Source organism: Felis catus, chromosome A1 (assembly GCF_018350175.1).
Source record: "Felis catus isolate Fca126 chromosome A1, F.catus_Fca126_mat1.0, whole genome shotgun sequence".
In the NCBI taxonomy this organism is placed as follows: Eukaryota; Metazoa; Chordata; class Mammalia; order Carnivora; family Felidae; genus Felis; species Felis catus.
In genome coordinates, this window is record NC_058368.1 from 218,189,852 (window position 1) to 218,210,475 (window position 20,624).

General features: G+C 35.5%; 1 long non-coding RNA gene and 1 pseudogene across 2 annotated transcripts in view; one reads left to right on the forward strand and one right to left on the reverse strand.

Moving 5' to 3' along the window:
- LOC123380395 overlaps positions 1-13,825 on the reverse strand; it is an 89,206-nt gene extending 75,381 nt beyond the window's left edge. For both annotated transcript variants that reach the window (XR_006586093.1, XR_006586094.1), the window contains exon 1: positions 11,127-13,825. This is a non-coding gene — a long non-coding RNA (uncharacterized LOC123380395). The remainder of the gene's footprint in view (positions 1-11,126) is intronic.
- Positions 13,826-17,705: 3,880 nt separating this feature from the next.
- LOC111561767 lies at positions 17,706-19,487 on the forward strand (annotated as a pseudogene).
- Positions 19,488-20,624: the final 1,137 nt, after the last annotated feature.

The following is a 20,624-nucleotide window of genomic DNA, read 5'->3' on the forward strand; positions in this document are numbered from 1 at the left end:
GAAAGAAATGTATACAAAATTGTTTTTCAAAGCATGGGAGAACAGGCAAAGGACGTTCCTAAGAGATGAGAAATGCAGGAGATAAGTAACCCCTACAAGTGGTTCAGCCTAGTGTCTTAGGGCTTATAGGATGCAGTACAGAGGGGAACCAGCACAGACAACAGCAGACTCCCACAGCTGAAGAGATGAAATTAAGAATGGCACCATGTTGCACAACAGATCTCTATAATTTATTCATCTTGTATTGCATCCCCCTCCCTCAATCCCTCAGCAACCACCATTATGTTATCTGCCTCAGTAAGTTTGACTATTAGATATACTTCATATAAGAATCACAGGTCTGCGCATATCCATCTCATCAGAACATATACATTATATACACACAATGTTCTGCATATCAATAATACCTCAATAAAAGCGGAACAAGGGGAACTTTGCCAATTTGATAGACTAAAAAAAGAGAGAAAGAGAGAGTCTGGGAACACCAAGGAAGCTAGTCTCACAAAATAAGAGAAACAAAGGTGTACAAAGAGAACCCCTAGAGACCTGCAGACGGTGTTCAGCAGAGTTCTGATCAGCACATGCGGAAATAACCTAAGGCTGGGTAAATAACTATCCGAAAGGATTAGAGAGAACTATGCAGCAGAACTGACATGGGGCTATGGATAGTACCTATTCCTACCAACCTTATTGGCAAATCTCAAAATTCACATGACACTGAGTATTCATCGTGGTCTTTCCCCAGTAGTGAGAAATAATTAGCCAGATTCAATGCTTAATTAACATTAGGTCCCATCTAACATACACAAAATATGTATGCACCTAATAACAGAGTTTCAAAATGAACCTAACAGAGATGCAAAAATCAAGCAAACTGGAAAAAAAAAAAATCAATCCTACTCAGGGATTTCAAAATCCTTCTCTCAGTACTTTATAGAAAAACAGATCTTGCATTAAATCAGCAAGGTTACAGTACACCTGAATGGTACCATCAACGAACATGACCTAACAGGTATTTATAAAACTCTCCACAACAGAATACATATTCTTTCAAAGGGATAACTGAATATTAGTAAAGACTGACCGTGTTCTGAGCCACAAAGCATGTCTCAATGAATTTAACAGATATCATGTAATAGAAGATATGATCCTTGAGACTAATTGAATTAACTTAGAAATCAGTAACATAAGCATATCTCACAATGCCCTAATATGTGGATAGTAAATAACACACACTTTTAAATAACCAATGGGTTAAAGAGAAATCAAAAGGGAAGAAAGCTCTTTGAAATTAATTAAAATAAAAGCTAAACATACCAATATTTTCTGGATGCCGTTTAAATAGCCCTTGTGGTGTCTTACACCACTAAATATCTACTTTCACAAGAAAAGTTCTGAAATCATTGTCAGGGAATCAGTAAAGAAATAAATTTAATCAAATCTATCAGCCAAGCTGACCTAATAGATATTTGTAAATACACCACCACAAAGGCGTATAGAGTATGCTACTCTTTCAAGTGCGCATGGAACAATTACTAAGACAGACCATACTGTGACCCATAATATATATCTCAATGAATTTAAAATAATTTAAGGCACATAAAGTATGTTTTGTGATCACAATGGAATCACATTAAAAACCAGTAACAGGTGGTTGGAATGCAAACTAGTATAACCACTGTGAAAAACAGTATGAAGTTTTCTCAAAAAGTTAAAAACAGAAATACCCTACAATCCAGGAACCACACTACTGGGTATTTACCCAAATAATACAAAGACACTAATTCATAGGGATACATACACTCCTAGGTTTATAGCAGCATTATTTACAATAACCAAATTATGAAAGCAGCCCAAGTATCTATCAATAGATAGATAAAGAAGATGTGGCATATATACACAATGGAATGCAACTCAGCCATAAAAAAGAATGAAATCTTGTCATTTGCAACATGGCTAGAGTGAGAGAGTATAAAGCTAAGCAAAATAAGTCAAAGAAAAACAAATACTGTATGACTTCACTCATATGTGGAATTCAAGAAACAAAACAAATGAGTAAGGTGAAAAAAAGAGAGACAAACCAAGAAAACAGGCTCTTAACCACAGAATACAAATTCATGGTTACCAGAGGGGAAGTAGGTGGGGTTGGGGAAAATAAAGAATGGAGATACAAGAGTACACTTATCATGATAAAAATAAATAAATAAAATCATAAAATCTCTATATGATGATTTTCCAGTAAGTTTTGGTTATTTTTCCAAGCACTTATAAAAATTTCATGGTCATTTTCTGGACTTCTATTTGTTTGCCCACTTTTTTCCCCACCCAGTTTCAAAAAAATAAAAACACTGCCACAAACGTTAGGTTTCTGTTACATCAGCACCCCACTTACAGACCAATTTTTGGATAGGTTAGATATGTTTACCAAACCAAGTCAAAATTCAGTAGCATTAAACACTTTTTTTATGACTCAAAGTGACTTTGGGTTGGCTGGAGTTAAATGGTCTAGGATGAGCCCACGATGGAGGCTCCGCTTCAAGCTACAGATTATCTGGATCTGTCTCTTCTTTGAGTCTGGACTCAGGTCTATTCCAAATGTAAATACTCTGGGGCTCAGACTGGGCCCAGGAAGCAGCTCTGAAAGTTATATGTCGAAGACAAAGACATTAAAAGACAAGTGGAGAAGCACCTGGGTGTCTCAGTTGGTTAAGTGTCTGACTCTTGATCTCTGCTCAGGTCATGATTTCACAGTTCATGAGATCAAGCCCCATATTAGGCTCTGTGCTGACAGTGCAAAGCCTGCTGGGAATTCTCTCTCTCCCTCACTCTCTGCCCCTCCCCACACTTGCATGTGCTCTCTCTTTCAAAATAAGCACATAAACACTAAAAAATAATAAAATAAAATAAAATAAAACAAAATAATAAAATAAAATAAATAAAATAAAATAAAATAAAATAAAATAAAATAAAATAACAAGTGGAAACATACAAGAATTCCTGAAGTGCAGCATCTTGACTAGACCATTTTCACCAAAAGCTACAGGTGACTTTGGATACTTTGGACAACTCATGTCAAAGGACCAGCAGGCAAGAAGGTGAAGCATCATTCAGGGACGGTTAACTAATATGGATCATTAGATATTCAGGGAGGGTTAACAAATATGGATCATTAGATATAAGGCTTCTGTTATACATTAGAGTTAGGGGAAAATATGTTTGGTACCATTTTGGTTCACTTGCACATTCTTAATATTCAGTTGTCTAACTCTGATGGTAAAAGACAAGTGCAATAATCTTGGCCTGGGAATGGCCTAATATGAGGTTCAGGGTCACACCACCAGTTAAGGTACTGAGACCAGGAGAGGTATTTGTTAAGGTTTTGGGGATTCTAGAATGAACAGTAGAGAATGGATATGTGGAGAAATCTAAGAGCATATATGAGAATGTGAACAAAATAGGGGAAAAGTAGTCCCATATTTATGAAATTGAATTTGTAGCTAAAACCTGTGTTTCAAAGAGAACTTTTTCTTAAATTTTTATTATTTTTGAGAGAGAGAGAGAGAAAAAGAGAGAGTACATGTGTTGAGTGGGGGAGGGGCAGAGAGAAAGGGAGACAATCCCAACCAGGCTCCACAGTGCTGTCAGCACAGAGGCCGACATGGGGCTTGAAACCAGGAACTGTAAGATCAGGACCCGAGCTGAAACCAAGAGTCAGAAACTTAACCAACTGAGTCACCCTGGTGTGCCTCAGAGAGAACTTCTGATCCTAATGGCTTCATAGTGAACTATCAAACATTTAAGAAAGGAATAATAAAAATTCTATAAAAACCTTCAATAAATCTGATGAGGCTTCCCAACTTATTCTATGAGCACAGCTCTAAACCAGACAGACATTATAAGAAATATCCCTCATGAACATATAGGCAAACATTCTAAACAAAAGTTAATGTAGTCAAATCCAACAAAATATAAAATGACAATAAACATACCATGACCAAGTGGAGTTTATGTCATAAATACAAGATTGGCTTAACATTTAAAACTCTATCAATATATTTTGCCATATTAAAATGTTTTTAAGAAGGAAAAAGATACACTCATCTGCATAGACGCAGGAAAAAACATTTGGCAAAATCAAGTATCTATTTCTGATAAATACTCTAAGCAAATTATGAATAGAAGGAAACTTACTGGGGGTGCCTAGGTGGCTCAGTCGATTAGCCTCCGACTTGGGCTCAGGGCATGATCTGGTGGTCTGCGAGTCAACCTCCATGTCTGTCTGGCTCTGTGCTGACAGCTCAGAGCCTGGAGCCTGCTTCAGATTCTGGGTCTCACTCTCTTTCTGCCCCTCCCCTGTTCGCTCTCTCTCTCTTTCTCTCTCTCTCTCAAAAAAAAAAAAAAATAAACATTAAAAAAAAAGGAAGGAGAAAAACTGTTCCTATTTACAGAGGAAAATGTATGTAGAAAAATCTGATAAAATAGTTGTATTTCTATACACCAATAATGAAGCAACAGAAACAGATACCAAGGAATCGATCCCATTCATTATTGCACCCAAAACAATAAAATACCTAGAAATAAACCTAACCAAAGAGGTAAATGATCTCTATGCTGAAAACTATAGAAAGCTAATGAAATAACTTGAAGAAGACACAAAGAAATGAAAAAAACATTCCATGCTCATAGATAAGAAGAAAATATTGTTAAAGTGTCAATGTTACCCAAAGACATCTATACACTGAATGAAAACCCAATCCAAATAACACCAGCATTCTTCACAGAGCTAGAACAAACAATCCTAAAATTTACAGGAGTCACAAAAGACCCCAAATAACCAAAGTAATGTTGAAAAAGAAAACCAAAGCTGGAGGCATCACAATCCTGGACATCAGCCTATATTACAAAGCTGTAATCATCAAGACAATATGGTATTGGCACAAAACAGACACACAGACTAATGGAACAGAATAGAGAACCCAGAAATGGACCCACAAATATATGGCCAACTAACCTTCAACAAAGCAGGAAAAGAGTATCCAATGGAAAAAAGAGTGTCTCTTTAGCAAATGGTGCTGGGGGAACTGGACAGCAATATGCAGAAGAATGAACCACTTTCGTACACCATACACAAAAATATATTCAAAATGGATGAAAGACCTAAATGTGAGACAGGAAACCATCAAAATCCTACAGGAGAAAACAGGCAGCAACCTCTTCGACCTCAACCACAGCAACTTCTTACTTGACGTGTCTCTGAAGGCAAGGGAAATAAAAGCAAAAATGAACTATTGGGACCTCATCAAGATAAAAAGCTTTTGCACAGCAAAGGAAACAATCAACAAAACTAAAAGACAACTGATGGAATGGGAGAAGATAGTTGCAAAGGACATATCAGATAAAGGGTTAGTATCAAAATTCTATAAAGAATTTATCAATCTCAACACCCAAAAAACAATCCAGGAAAGAAATGGGTAGAAGAAATGAACAGCCACTTTTCCAAAGAAGACATCCAGATGGTATATAGACACATAAAAAGATATTCAACATCACTCATCATCAGGAAGATACATATCAAAACCACATTGAGATAACATCTCACACTGGTCAGAGTGGCTAAAATTAACAAGTCAGGAAACAATAGATGTTGGCGAGGACATGGAGAAAAGAGAACCCTCTTGTACTGCTTGTGGAAAGGCAAACAGGTGCAGTCACTCTGGAAAACAGGATGCAGGTTCCTCAAAAAATTAAAAGTAGAATTACCCTACAACCCAGCAATTGCACTACTAGGAATTTATCCAAAGGATATAGGAGTGCTGATTCAAAGGGGCACATGCACCCCAGTGTTTACAGCAACACTATCAACAATAGCCAATTATGGGCACTTGTTGGGATGAGCACTGGGTGTTGTATGTATGTGATGAATCCCGAGAATCTACTCTGGAAGCCAAGACTACACTGTATGTTAGCTAATTTGAGAAAAACTTAAAAGCAAAAAAAAAAAAAAAAAGGAAAAATCTGATAAAATTAACAAAAATTTATTAGAATAAATGAATTTAGTGTGGTTGCAGAAAACAAAATCAATATATAGAGATCAATTATATTTCTATATATTACAAACATTTAAATAACACTAAAATACTTTAAACATTTTTAGAGATATATCTGACAAAAATGTTGATAATTTTTCTGACAGTCTTTCATTGAAAACTATATAATACTGCCCTGAGAACTTAAAGAAGACCTAAATAAATGGAGATGTATACTATGTTAATGGGTCAGAACACTCAAGTGTTAAGGTGTTAATTCTCTCACAATAGATCTACATAAATTCAATAAAATCATTCAAAATCCCAGCAGGTTTCTTTGTAGAAATTAACAAGCTGACTCTAAATTTCATATGAAAATACAAAAGATATCAAACTACAAATAACTTTAAAAAGATGAACTAACACTACTTGATCTTAAGACATCATAAAACAAATATTTAAGACTGGTATTGGAGTAAACATACCAAAGTGATCAACAAACAAAATGCAGGTTTCAGAAATAGACAATGGATAAATAATTGATGTTTGACAAACGCATAAAGCTAACTCAGTGGAAAAATGTATAGAAAATATTTTCACCATGGGGCGCCTGGGTGGCTCAGTTGGTTGGGTGGCCAACTACAGCTCAGGTCATGATCTCACAGTCTGTGAGTTCAGGCCCCGCGTCAGGCTCTGTGCTGACAGCTCAAAGCCTGGAGCCTGCTTGTGGTTCTGTGTCTCCCTGTCTCTCTGCCCCTTCCCTGCTTGCTTTCTGTCTCTCTCTCTCTCAAAAATAATAAACATTAAAAAAAATTTTTTTAAAGAAAAAAAAAAGAAAATATTTTCACCAAACAGAGCTGCAACTTTCAAGATATTCATATGTAAAAAAATTAACTGTGCTCCACACTTAGCCTAACACTATACACAAAATTTAATTCAAATGTATCACAGACCTAAATGTAAAATCTAAAACTATAAAACGTTGTAGAAGACACCCTTGGAGAAAACTCTTATAATTTTGGTCAAACAATGACTTCTTAGACAAGACACCAAAAAAATGGCCACCAAAAGACCAATTCGATTATTGGGCCTCATCAAAATTAAAAACAAAATGAAAAAACAAACCCATAGACTGAGGAAAATCTTTGCAAGTCATATATGATAAAAGGCTTGTATCCACACTATATGAAGAATTCTCAAAACTCAATGAGAAAACAACTAACCAAATAAAAATAGACAAAACATATATTTTAGACATGACTATCAAAGAAAATATATAGATGGCAAGGGAGCTCACAAAATGATGCTACATCTTGTTTGTCATTAATGACATAAAATGAAAAACAAATCAAAATCCCCTCCAAAGTCACTAGAATGGTTAAAATTAAAAACACAATTCTGATGTTGATGAGGATATGTAAGAATTGAAACTGTCACATAACTCTGGTGGGAACAGAAATGAGAATGGTACAATCACTTTGGAAAACATTTTGTCATGTTCTTAAGAAGCTAAGCTAAGCATATTATATAATACAGCCATTCCACTCCTAGGTATTTAGTCAAAAGAATTGAAAGGGCATGTGCATAAAAGACTTAGAAACAAATATTCATAGCAACTTTCCTTGTAACACCACACAACTGGAAATAGCCAAATGTTCATCCATAGGTCAGTAAATAAAACTGTGGTATACTGTGGAATACTGCTCAACAATACAAACGAATGAAATATGTACCTGGAAACATGGAGGAATCTCAAAATAACTTTGCTCAGTTAAGGAGGCCAAACAGAAGGAGCACGCTCTATATAATTCCACTGATAGAAAATTATAGGAAATGCAAACGAATGTATAATAGCAGAAAACAGAGAGTGATTAGCTAGGGAGGGGAGCCGTTTGGGACGGGCAGAGGTGAAAGAGAGGGAGCGCAAAGGGGTCTGAGGAAACTTTAGGGAGCTAATGAATATGTTTATCATTTTGATTTTGGTGATGGTTTCCTAGGTGTATACTTATGTCAAAACATTTCACCTCAATATGTGAAGAAATACTATGTGTTATAATTCTCGGTTAAGACACACTTTCATTAAGAGGGATGAAGGTTATGACATATTTAACCACAAATTCCTTTTAGATATAAAATGCTAAAACTCATTTATAATGAGTTTTCAAAAAAAAAATCTATATGGAAGATGCAAAGGCTTAAATAAACATTTCAGTATACATAGTTAACAAACTACAGAATACACTGACTGCAAAACAGCGTCAGAACACCAGGCCAAACACAAACTCTAAATCTAACAAGGTACATACTGTATATTGTCCTCTATAAACAGAAAATCCCACATTAATTTGGACTATCTCTCAAATTTAAGGAAACTTTATATTTTAAGATACTGGGAATTCTGTGTCCTATTAAGAATCATATGACATATAGTTCAAAAGTCCAGGGCATCAATCCAAAATATTCACTAAAACATTGAAATTGATTTAATTAAAGCATTAAGTGTAATCAAAATGGTCTGACAGTAGATTGTGTTTTATTTTATCTTACTTGCAAGTGCTTAAGGAAATTTAATTGTGGGAACTGGTACAGGAAAGCATTACTGAAAATCTGAGACAAATCATAGGTGTTAAGAAGATAATGCTACAGATCTACTTATCTAATTTCACTGGAAATATATGCCTTTCTTTTTCCTTGATAAATGCATATTGAGTTAAAGACATCTGTGTGTCATAAAACTAAAATATTGTAACACTGACCTTACCTTTTTTTTTTTCAGGATTAATAAGGCAGCTTAGTAACGGACACACATTCTACCTGATGTTCAAGTATTACAACTCTTCAAATACATGCACATGTAATCAAGTTAGGTATTAGTAACTGGAAATTGCTGGTTATAAATATTCATTATTTTTAGAGGGAAGAAAGGCATTTTCAGATGTGGCCCCAAAAGCAAGTCCGTGGAGTTTCCAACACATTTTGCCAAGCGGTTAGAAGAGAGGTATACAAAGGTGAATCACCAGAACTCGCTTATTTAATAGTCTGTTTTTAAAACTGGGGGATTTTGAAATGATTTTAAAATGAGAGGCAACAGCACAGAGCTGAAAAACAAAGGTACGTTACGGCAACATGTAATAGAATATTATGAATAAAGGGCACTGTTCACATTTACTGTGCTAAAAAAATACTCTGGTAAACTCCAAAACTATTAACATCCCAAATAAGTGAAAGTTTACTTTCTGTTTTTAGTTTCACAGACTCTGAACAAATTATTGAGACTAGCACTCTCTTTATAAATGTTTATGTATCTATAAAGGATATTTGGTAAAACTTTCAAGCTCAATGTAGCCGTATCTCCAGGCACATTCTGAAACCATCCAGTTAGGAGTCCAAGAAATAGTATTAGTTTTGCTTTGGGAAAATAAAAACAAAGGCAAATTCCAATTTTTATTCAGGATAATCCTAGTGACAATTTGTTCACTTCTATTTCAAAGATTCCATGGGATTAAACAAGTTGGCTGCTCTAGTTACATATTCCAAACATTTCTTTTAAACGTTATTTTAGGAAGTACATTTACAGATAGTAAGCACCACAGTAAATTAAAGGAAATAAAACCAATAGTTTAAAATACCTGAAGCTATTTTGTTTGGTTTTGTTTTACTGTTTGTTTCTTCTTTATTATTTCAGATTGTACTTTCAGTCTATTGTAAATGTAGCATTTTGGCAGCATAGTGATTTTACCTTCTTTTAAGGAATGATTACTTTTCAAACAAAAAAAGAAAAAAAAATTACCTTATAGAAGTTTTACTCTCACAACTACCTAAGACTACCTAAGTCACATTTAACTTACTCCATCTTGCCTCTGGATGACTACAGCAGGTCATACTTTAGAGAAAGGAGGGGTGCTGGTTGAAACAGATGGCTTTGTGTCATCTCTGATTCATGAGGAACCATGGCAACAGGCAAAGAGGGGGTGTTGCTTAGCAACTGGAAACAATGAAGAGATTTCCAAACTGTACTTCCAAAAAGTGCTTTGGAAGAACTTCTGTACTTGGCATAAATGTGCACCAAAATTCATTTATGAAACATGCTGAGTACATAATCACAAAGCTGGAAAGCACAATGCTTTATAAGAGAAAAAATTTCAAATAAGTGACTTATCAGATATTTTGTCTAAAACATATTTCCATATTAATAGCATTTGACAAAATACAGCAAAACTACTAAAACACAAATATTTTATCTTGAGATGTAATAAGAAAAGCTAAGTTAATAGCAAATCTATTACTATCATGTAATATAATACAATTCGAGATTTAACATAGGATCAGAAATTTATTTAGTTGAGCTGCTGTGTGATGCCACATTTGCAAATGTGCATGATCCAGCCACCCAAAACATTTCGGGGTGTTCTTTCTCAAGTTAGATTAGGCACTGCTGTTACAAACTGTCAGGGACTGTGTCTTGAAAACGATTTTATTAGCATTTCCCCATGTCTTAAAAGTTAATACTGAAAAAATGGTTCATCCAATATTTGTTTATAGTAGTTGTGAAAATAAAGCCAAACTGGGTCTCTAAGATAGATATGTAACTATTTTATTATCGTTTGCTTTATGTATTCCTGTATTTAAATAATAATTTTAATGGATAAGCATTAATGGTTTGACATCAAAATGTGTGTATACACACACAACTTACGTTTTGTCAAGTGTCTGTCATTCTATCAACATTCGTTTTACAATAATTATTTTGTCACCTGCTTCCTCTCTTAAAATTCTTTCCATGACTTATAGGCACTTAAAACGCACCAACATTTTGCGAGGCGCTATGGTAAATGTTAAACGTATCACAGAGGAAAAATACCCTTCTGTGTTCTTCCTCCACTACCACGCTCACCACTTCCGTGCTCTGTTCACCAAAAGTGCGGAGATTTTTCTCAAACCAAGCAGTTCTGCAACCCCAGCTGGGTGTCCTACAGCCGTTTAACTCAATTCTGATACAATAGTTCTCTCGCATCCGTGGAAAAATGTTCCCAAGACCCAATTTAAAATGACATGAAGACTAAGAAAGGTTAACCACAGGGACATCAGCTCAAAACTCACCTCTGTGCGGTCTTCTGCAAGTTATGAAATCTCTCTGCTCCTCAGTTTCAGTTTAAAATACGCCTACGAGTACTAACTCGTAATAAAACAAGACCATTAGCCTGACATAGCTCTAATACCCGGCGGCTGAGGTAAACAAACCAAATCGAAACCGCAAAAGCTTCAAAGTTATCAGAGCGAAACCTAAGGACAACCAATCACAAGCCGCTATCTAGGCTATAGCCAATCAATGAGGCCCTTGCTTTGCTTCCGCCTTTTCTCCCCCTGCCTGGCTCCACTTGCTGGATCATTCCTCGCTTCTCATGGTTTGACGCGTACTTTATTCAAATTCGTAAATGCACAACTAAAAGAATTTTTAACATGCCCCACTTTGTCTCTTAGCACTACATAAAGCTATTAGAGGTTAGTACACAAAAAGCGCAAATAAATGGACGATGAGAATGGAATGAATTCATACAAAGTTCTCCATGTTGGCATATGCGTTGTTGTGTTTCTTTCTGTTGCTTTTTTACGTTGGTATTTGTATTCTTATTGTGTACACTTTCTATATAAGGGGCTCTTCTGGGATTTAGAAGCAGTTGTGATTAGCACTATAACTATCAGTTTAATTCAATGCATACTAGTTTAACAATAGAATAGGAAATGTTTAGCATTAAAACCATTTTAACACTTAGTTTAAGATTTTTCTTCTTGTGTATAATACATGATTCATTTAAAGTAAAGGTCTATATTTTTCTTCTTAGCTCATTTTCTTTATTGTTATGCTCCATTATGCTATGCATTTCAACCGTATTTTCCCTTCTCTGTATCCCCCATAATATCCCCACAATAACTCCTTAAGTTATCCTATTTGTACACCTAAGAAGTGGCAGAAGCTGGATTCATACCTGTATCAGTTTTCTATTATCACAAACTCAAAGGATTAAAGCAATACCCATTTATTGGTCTTATAACTAGGTCAGGATTGGATCAGCTGGACTGAGTTCTCTTATGTTCTCACAGTCTGAAATCAGTGAATTGGCAGTTCCAGGCGCTTGCTTAGAGTCTCAGGAGAAGAATCTGCTTCCACACTCACCTAGATTGTCAACAGAATCCAGTTGTTTGTGGCTATAAATCTGGGGTACCGTTTTGTTTTGTTTTGTTTTGTTTTGTTTTGTTTTGTTTTGTTTTGTTTTGTCAGCTCTCTGCCGGGAGGCCATTCTCCACTCCTAGAGGCTGGCCTGTGTTCCTTCTCCCAAGGCCCTCTGCACCTGCAAAGGCAGCAGGGAAGCGCCCTTCTCATACCTACAATCTCTCTCCTTTTCATTCTGTAACTAAACAAAAGAAACTCTGTTTTTAAAGAGCTTTGTCATTTGATTAGGCTGACCAAAATAATCTATTTTAAGGTTAACTGATTAACAATGTTTATTACATCTGCAAAATTACTTGTGCCAGGTAATGTAACATAATCATGGAGTAACATCTAGTCATATTCATAAATTCTGTCCACAGATAAAGGAGCAATGATACAAGGAAAGGGCCATTGAGGGTTATTTTTAGAATTCTTCTATCCCAGCACCCAAGTCCATGACATCAGAGACCATTTCTTAAAAACTTGTAATAATGTGGAACCATATTCAAGGTGGTCCTAATAGCTGTTAGAATCCATAGGTGTTAGAGGAGTCTATTACATTGAATATACAACTAGATTAAAATAGAATTACCCCTAACTTCACAGGTTTATTTTGCTACAAATATCACTTTTTTTTTTAATGCTTTGAGAATGCTGTCAAGATGTCAAAATAAGTTGGGTTTTTTGGCTCCAGGTTTAAGATACAAATACGTCATTGGACAATTAATGGAATAAAAAATATAGTCTAGATGGCCAGAAACTGTCATTAGTCTCACAGAGCTCTTTTTCTGAGTTGTAAAAAATTTATTCTATCATAACAATATATAATTATGTACTGTGTTGGACATAAACAATGAACCCACTTTATTCTCTTAATTTCATATGCTAAATAAGATGTTTTTATTATTAAAGGAAAATTAATTTTTCATCATTTCTCTTCTTTCAAGTAATTATATCTTTTATTATGGTGCCTTTCAAATACTAATCAGAATTGACATCTGATAAAACATTACTGAAACTTACACCCTAAAATTAGTAACACTGATTATAATTGTGTGGACCGTTTATTATTACTTTTAGTATGTAAGTGTAGGTGAGAAGTATCAGTCTCTATTATGTGCCACCAGTACATAATACAGTGCCTAGAGTACATCAGTTGTCCAACAACAACAACAAAGTTGCAAGTAAAAAACAATAAATAAGTGAAATTAGGTTTATTTTTTAAATTAATTAAAATGATTAAAATGATCAAAATGTTGAATGCAGGTGTATATAATTTTTAGAATAAACTATAGACTGGTTTAAACGTTATCTTCAGAACAATTTTTCCCAGCTAAATCTGAAACATAATTAACAGCACTATTGCTTATTTTATCATCTTATTTTAACATTTTGCTGTGTATTTGCCATATTGTTATTGTACATAAAATCTAATTCAAGCTCTATTGTCTATTAAATATTGTTAAAATTATGCTGATGTATCTGTGAAATAATCAGAGATACATATTGGCTATGTGTATTAAGGATCAATATATAGACTTTGTATTTTTCTTGTTTTAATTGTTTTTAATTTTTTTTAAATGTTCACTTATTTTTGAGAGAGAGAGAGAGAGAGAGAGAGCGTGAGTGGGGAAGCAGCAGAGAAAGAGGGAGACACAAAATCCGAAGCAGTCTCTAGCCTCTGAGCCCGATACAGGGCTCAAACCCACAAACCGTATCATGACCTGATATAAGCTGAAGTTGGATGCTTAACTGAGCCACCCAAGGACCCCATCTTGTTTTAATTTTAACCCTATATTTTTATTATTGTTTTAAAAACATTTGCCCACTGGAATTACATGTAATGAACTAGATGCACCTAAAAACAACTAAATCAAAAACTCTGTAGTTGAGGACCAGGTTTTCAGTGTTTTTGTCTTCTCTCATGACTCTAATACCTGGCGTTGACAACCAATGACCAGTACTCTCAACTGTGATATTTAAGTATCCTTTAGACACAGCAGAAAAAAATGTCACAAAGAAGTTAAAAAGACTAACGCTACTTCTAAATAAATGCCAAAACAAACTAACAAACAACGTTTCCTCCTTTCCATCCTTTATTCACTCCACAAGTAGGAACTCTACCTATGGTATGACAGTTACTATGGTAGTTACTGAGAATAAAAAGAAACAAGATTCAAAATATGTTCTCAAGAATTTCACAGTTTGCTAATAATACTTATTAATCATATATCAATCACTTAATATATATGAAAGTTCATATATTTTCTTATTTAAATCATTTAAATCCATTTTCACAATCGGTACGTACACATTTCTGTTGTAAAGGTAAGAAAACTGAAACTCTGTTCCTTAAGGTAACACTAAATATATGTGTTCATGCTAGAATTTAATTTAGCCCTATTTGATTCCTGGGAAGGAAGCACATACAATCCAGAACTGGTGCAGGGGAAATTCCTCCCACCCCCCAAAGATAGAAAGCCAATTCATAATTAAGTTCATGCAAGGAAGTTCTAATTCTAGATATAAACATACAGAATATGTAACACCTGCAAAAAGTGATAAACAGAATTATACTTACAAAGAAAATTATAAAACTCATATATTTAAAATTCATAAATTCAAAATGGAACCAAGTGCTGTAAAGATAGGAGACTGTGTAAAATGAAAATTTGTTATAAAACAGGAAAAGTCGGAAATCTTGGAAATTGAATAATAAATATTAAAATGACCAAAGCAGCAACAAATCATTAGGATCAATTGTAAAGACAACACAGTTAATAAAATCATGTTAAACTAGATCATGGTATAGTCCAAAGGAAACAAGTAAGGAAAATATGAAAAGAGTTTAGAGCAATAGTGTCAACCCAAAAGCTTCAAAATACTTTTAATTAGAGTTTTAAAAGTACAAATAGTGAGTATGGATGACAAGCAACCTGTAAAGAAATAAAGGTCTCAAGTTTTACATAATAAATGTGATGAGTCTTCAGAATTCGATACTAGTTAAAACAACATCTACAACAACACTAATACAATAATACGTGCAAACAAATTCCAGCAAAAACAAGCATGTAGGCATTGTAATGAAACTTCAGTATATTAAGGATAAACGGACAACCCTAAGAGTTGAGAGAGAAAGAGTGCATCACATACAACAGTTGGGAATCAGTTTTGTTTGTTGTTAGCAAAAGTTGAATCTTACTATGCTGGGCACCATTTTAAATGAATGGGACATATAAACTATCAGAATAAATATGGCAGATCCCTGCCAATCTTTTAATCTAGGGGAAGGAGAAAGAGTACAATCTATAGAGATAATAAGTACATTATATACATTATACTGTCATGGAAAGTGCTTCTGGATCATGGACTGGGTAAACTGGACAAGATTGTAAGGGTCAGGCGCAAGGCAGAAGTTAGGGTGCTCTGCTTTGAGTAAGTGACATTGAACAAAATCATGAAGGCAGTCAGAAAGATATCTATGCAGATGCCTAGGTGAAGGTTATTCCAAGTGGAAGAAGTAGGTGGTATAAAGGCTCACAATAGGAGTTTACCAAGCATAGTCAAAGAGTAAGAGGCCAGTAGGCTTGGAGCAAGTATGAGGGGGAAATGATAGGAGATAAGATAAGAAAAGGATCTTGTTTTAGGATCAGGATGGCCTTTTTAGATGACTATAAGTGTTTGTGCTTTTACTCTGAATAAAATAAGGAGTTTGAGGAGGATTCTAGATGCAGGCATGAATGCCATTAGACTTAGATTTTTAAAAGGACCACTCTCAATATTTCATTGAGAACAGATTTTGGGAATTTGGCAAAGATGGAAGTAGAAGACAACTGTAATTGTATACCTGAGGGATTAAAATGACAAACACTGACAAGGTAGCAGGGGACATAGTAGGAAGTGGCTAAATTCTGGGTTTTAAGAAATGAATTAAATAGGTAAGAAAAGATTCAAGGAGAGTTCCAACTTGAAAAACAGAATTGCCATCAAATGGAATAGGAAAGTCTATGACTGTAAAAGATTTGGCACACAAGATCAGAGCTCTATCTTGGACATGTTAAATTAGAAAAGCAATTATTTGGGTGCCTGGATGGCTCAGTTGTTAAGAATCTAACTTCAGCTCAGGTCATGATCTCACAGTTCTTGAGCTCGTGTCCTGGGTAAGCACAAGCCTAGCTTTGGGTAAAACATGAGCCCCTAATGAGCCCCACTTCTCTCTCTCTCTCTCTCTCTCTCTCTCTCTCTCTCTCTCTGCCCCTCATGGGATTTTCCCTCTATCTCTGTTTCTTGCTCACTTGAACTCTCTCCCTCTTTCTCTTTAACTCGAAAGAAAGAAAGAAAGAAAAAGAAAGAAAGAAGAGGAAGGAAGAAAGGCAAGCAATTATTTGATACATAAGAGGAGAATTCAGGTAAGAAGTTGAGTGTATGTGTTGAGTTAGGGAGAAAGATTTGTGCTGAAGATACAAATTTGGAAGTTCTGTAAAAACGTGTTTCAGGTGTTAAGTGCATATCAGTCACCTGATGTATGGTCTGAGTCTGAGTGTACATAGCTAAGAAAAAAAAAATCATGAAGTCATAGGATACTCTAAACTTAAGGTATCTGGAAGAAGAGGAATGACCCATAAGGCAGACTTTGAGGAGGCAGCCATGGAAATAGGAGACAAAATAATATGTGTTATCCTAGTGATTAAGTTTATTAAGGAGTGTGTGACTAACTCTGAGGACTATTGCTATTAGGTTAGATATACTGAGAATTGAGAAGTGGCCTTTGGAAATAGCAACATAGGTATCATGACAAAAGCAAGTTAGATTGGTAACTTGGTAAACTTGACAAAAGCGAGTTAGATTGCTTTGTGATGAAAAAGTCTTTAAAGAGATACTAGAAAAGATTAGAGACAATGTATATAGTTTATTCATTTGAGAAGTGCTATTTGAAGGGAGGGAAGCAAAATGTGACAGGTGGGGGTTAGGAAATTCTTCTTCCTCCTTTTCTTCCCCCTCCACCACTTTCCTCCTCTTCCTTCTCTTTTACTTTGGAAGAATAATATTTTATTTTATAGCAGTGTAAATGATTTGATAGAAATAAAAACAGGCTGTATTAGAAATATGGGACATTGCTGAAGCTATATGCTGGAGTAGGCAAAAAGGGAAGCAAATTAATGCCTGAGTTAGGACATTAACTATAAAGAGGATCATGAATGGTTCATATATAATAACAAGCAGTAAAAGAGATTATATGAGTTAGGAGGTAGGAGATATGCTGATATGCAGAGGAATCTGGAAAAATTCTCTTTCAAGTGCTTCAATTTCCTTAATAAAAGTATGTTTACCAATTTAGACAAAAGACAGTGAAGTTGGTATAAATCACTGGAGGAGAAAAGAAGAATGAAACTAGTTATCTAAGACAACTAGGAAAAATAATGGAATAAAAAATATAGTTAAGATGTCTGGACACATAAAGACACACTCCAGGTTCCAGATTTCGAATTTAAAATGTATTTTTCAGGCTGCCATCGCCCCGGCGGAGGAGCTGAGGTCATCACTGAATTTGAAATATTTAAAGTGGATACAAAACTGTTTCAGCAATGCAGACAATTAGGCGTGCCATTGTGGGCAATGGTGCCGTTGGTAAAACCTGTCTCCTGATATCTTACACAACAAGTATTTTCCATCTGAGTATGAACCGACTGTTTTTGACAACTATGCAGTCACAGTTAAGATTAGTGGAGAGCTGCATACTCTTGGACTTTTAGATACCGTAGGGAAAGATGATTATGACAGATTACGATCGCTGAGTTATCCACAAACAGATGTATTTCTAGTCTTTCAGTGGTGTCTCCATCCTCATTTGAAAGTGTGAAGGAGGGGGCGCCTGGGTGGCGCAGTCGGTTAAGCGTCGGACTTCAGCCAGGTCACGATCTTGCGGTCCGTGAGTTCGAGCCCCGCATCGGGCTCTGGGCTGATGGCTCAGAGCCTGGAGCCTGCTTCCGATTCTGTGTCTCCCTCTCTCTCTGCCCCTCCCCCGTTCATGCTCTGTCTCTCTCTGTCTCAAAAATAAATAAACGTTAAAAAAAAAAAAAAAGAAAAAAAAAGAAAGTGTGAAGGAGAAGTGGGTGCCTGAGATAACTCACCACTGTCCAAAGACTCCTTTCTTGCTTGTTGGGACCCAAACTGATCTCCGAGATGACCCCTGTACAATTGAGAAACTTGCCAAGAACAAACAGGAGCCTGTCACTCCAGAGACTGCTGAAAAGCTGGCCCGTGACCTGAAGGCGGTCAAGTATGTGGAGTGTTCTGCACTCACACAGCAAGGCCTAAAGAATGTATTTGACGAAGCAATATTGGCTGCCCTGGAGCCTCCAGAACCGAAGAAGACCCGCAGGCGTGTGCTGCCATGAACATCTCCAGAGCCCTTTCCACACAGCTGGTGTCAGCATGGTACCGAAAGCGATGTTAAATCAAACTAAAGATTAAAAATTAGAATTCGATTTTGCAATAATGACGAATGCCCTGCACCTACCCACATGCACTCCTGTGAGACAAGGCCCATAGGTATGGGCCCCTTCCCCTCCTCAGTACTAGTTAATTTGAGTAACTGTGTATTGTCAGAAGAGGGGTTAGTACTAGTTTTTGTTTTGTCGTTTCAAAAAAAAAATTTTTTTTTTTGTTTTTTTTTGTTTTTTTGTTTTTTTGTTTAAAAGCAAGGCATGCTTGTGATGACTCTGTAACAGACTAATTTGGGTTGTTGAACCTGCTCCTGGGGCTCCATCCACTCTGGAGAATAATCTGGGACATTTAGGGGTTTTGTTTTTGTTTTTGTTCTTTTTGTTTTTGTTTTCTTTTTTTTGGGGGGGGGAGTGTGTATGGGTTTTGTTTTTATTTAGTCATGTTTTTAAAATTCAGTAACCATTGGACAGCCCTTAAGGGAAGGAGGATGGACTGACTCTACATTCCACTTCCTAGATCTAGTTTAGAACACTTGTCCCCCACCTGGTGCTCTTAGGAAGGAGTATAGTAAATGCCTCATTTAATAACACACTCCTTTTTGAAAGTTGCCTTTCTCTCCACCCTTGAGTAGGTCTAGTACTTGATGAAACTCATGAAAGCAGGTGGAACCTGTCCTGCCCCTCCTCTTTTCTAGGATGCACTCTATATGTGACTGTGACTTTGAAGGAAATTTGTTTGCCATTTGCTGATTGCTTTTTTAAAGTTAATTTCTAACTTCTTTCACTGAAAAATGAAGAAAAGTATTGCACCTCAATGGATTGAGTATGTAATTAAAAAAACATTTTTCCTTGTCAAAAAAATAAAAAAAAATAAATAAATTTAAAAAAATGAATTTTTCAGCATTCCAAGAAGCTGCACTAACAGAGGTTCAGAAAAAGTGTTTCCATGGTGTGATTTTTTTTTTTTTTTCCAAGCAAGTGGCATGGAGTGAGAGAAGTAAGGGAGAATGATTATAATGATCAACCATAGAATTTGACCTGGGCAAAGAGAGACAAGATAGTCCCACAGAATCATGGGAGGGGAAAAAGTTGGTTTTCTCAAAGGACTGGAGATTCAAGGGGTATAGAAAGTTCCTGAGGATTGTGGTATAAGAGGGAATGAGCACTACCTGGCTGAGCCCCTTTACTTCAGAATCCAGTAGGTCATTTTATTCATCAGCATTTACCTAGCTTCATTTCTTTGTGCATGTGGTTGGTGTTAGTAAATTTTTTTTCCTGAATTGAAAATTAAGACATTACAATATTTGGGGAGTAGGCAAAATGTAATGCATAATAAATTTGCCATATTAACATTCTTTCTTTCACCACTAAGTCACCTGTCTCTCTTTTTTGCAGTTCGATCCCCCTGATTTTTTTCTCTCTCTTTCCTTTCTTTCTCTCTAAGAGCGCACATATATTTACAAAGGTATAATTTCAAAGAGAATTTTTCTTGGTCGAAAAATGTCTAACCCATAATTTTGGTATGCCAAATTTTTGGTAATTTAATGTAAAGAATTGAATCAAATTTTTAAAAATGTATATCCATGCTTTGATAAGACTGACATTGATTCATCTTTCCTTAAGGTATATAACTGGTTTTCTCATCTCACCTTTTGGTAACTTATCAGGTATTATAAAGCATATAATTGCTATTAGATTGAGATTAAAATTGACACCTATTTATGTCACAAAATTTTAAGGTATAATATTCACACACATCTTCCAATAGTAGTTTCATTACAGTTGTAAAATTACTAGCCAGAAATTGAAGTGGAGAAATGATGACATCAAGCATGAGATATCCCAGGGAGAGAATTAATGTCAAAATAATTACATGGTTCACAGTCAAGGCTGTATGGTTATTAGCAACTCTAGAGAAGCTAATTAAGTAAGTCAAAAATT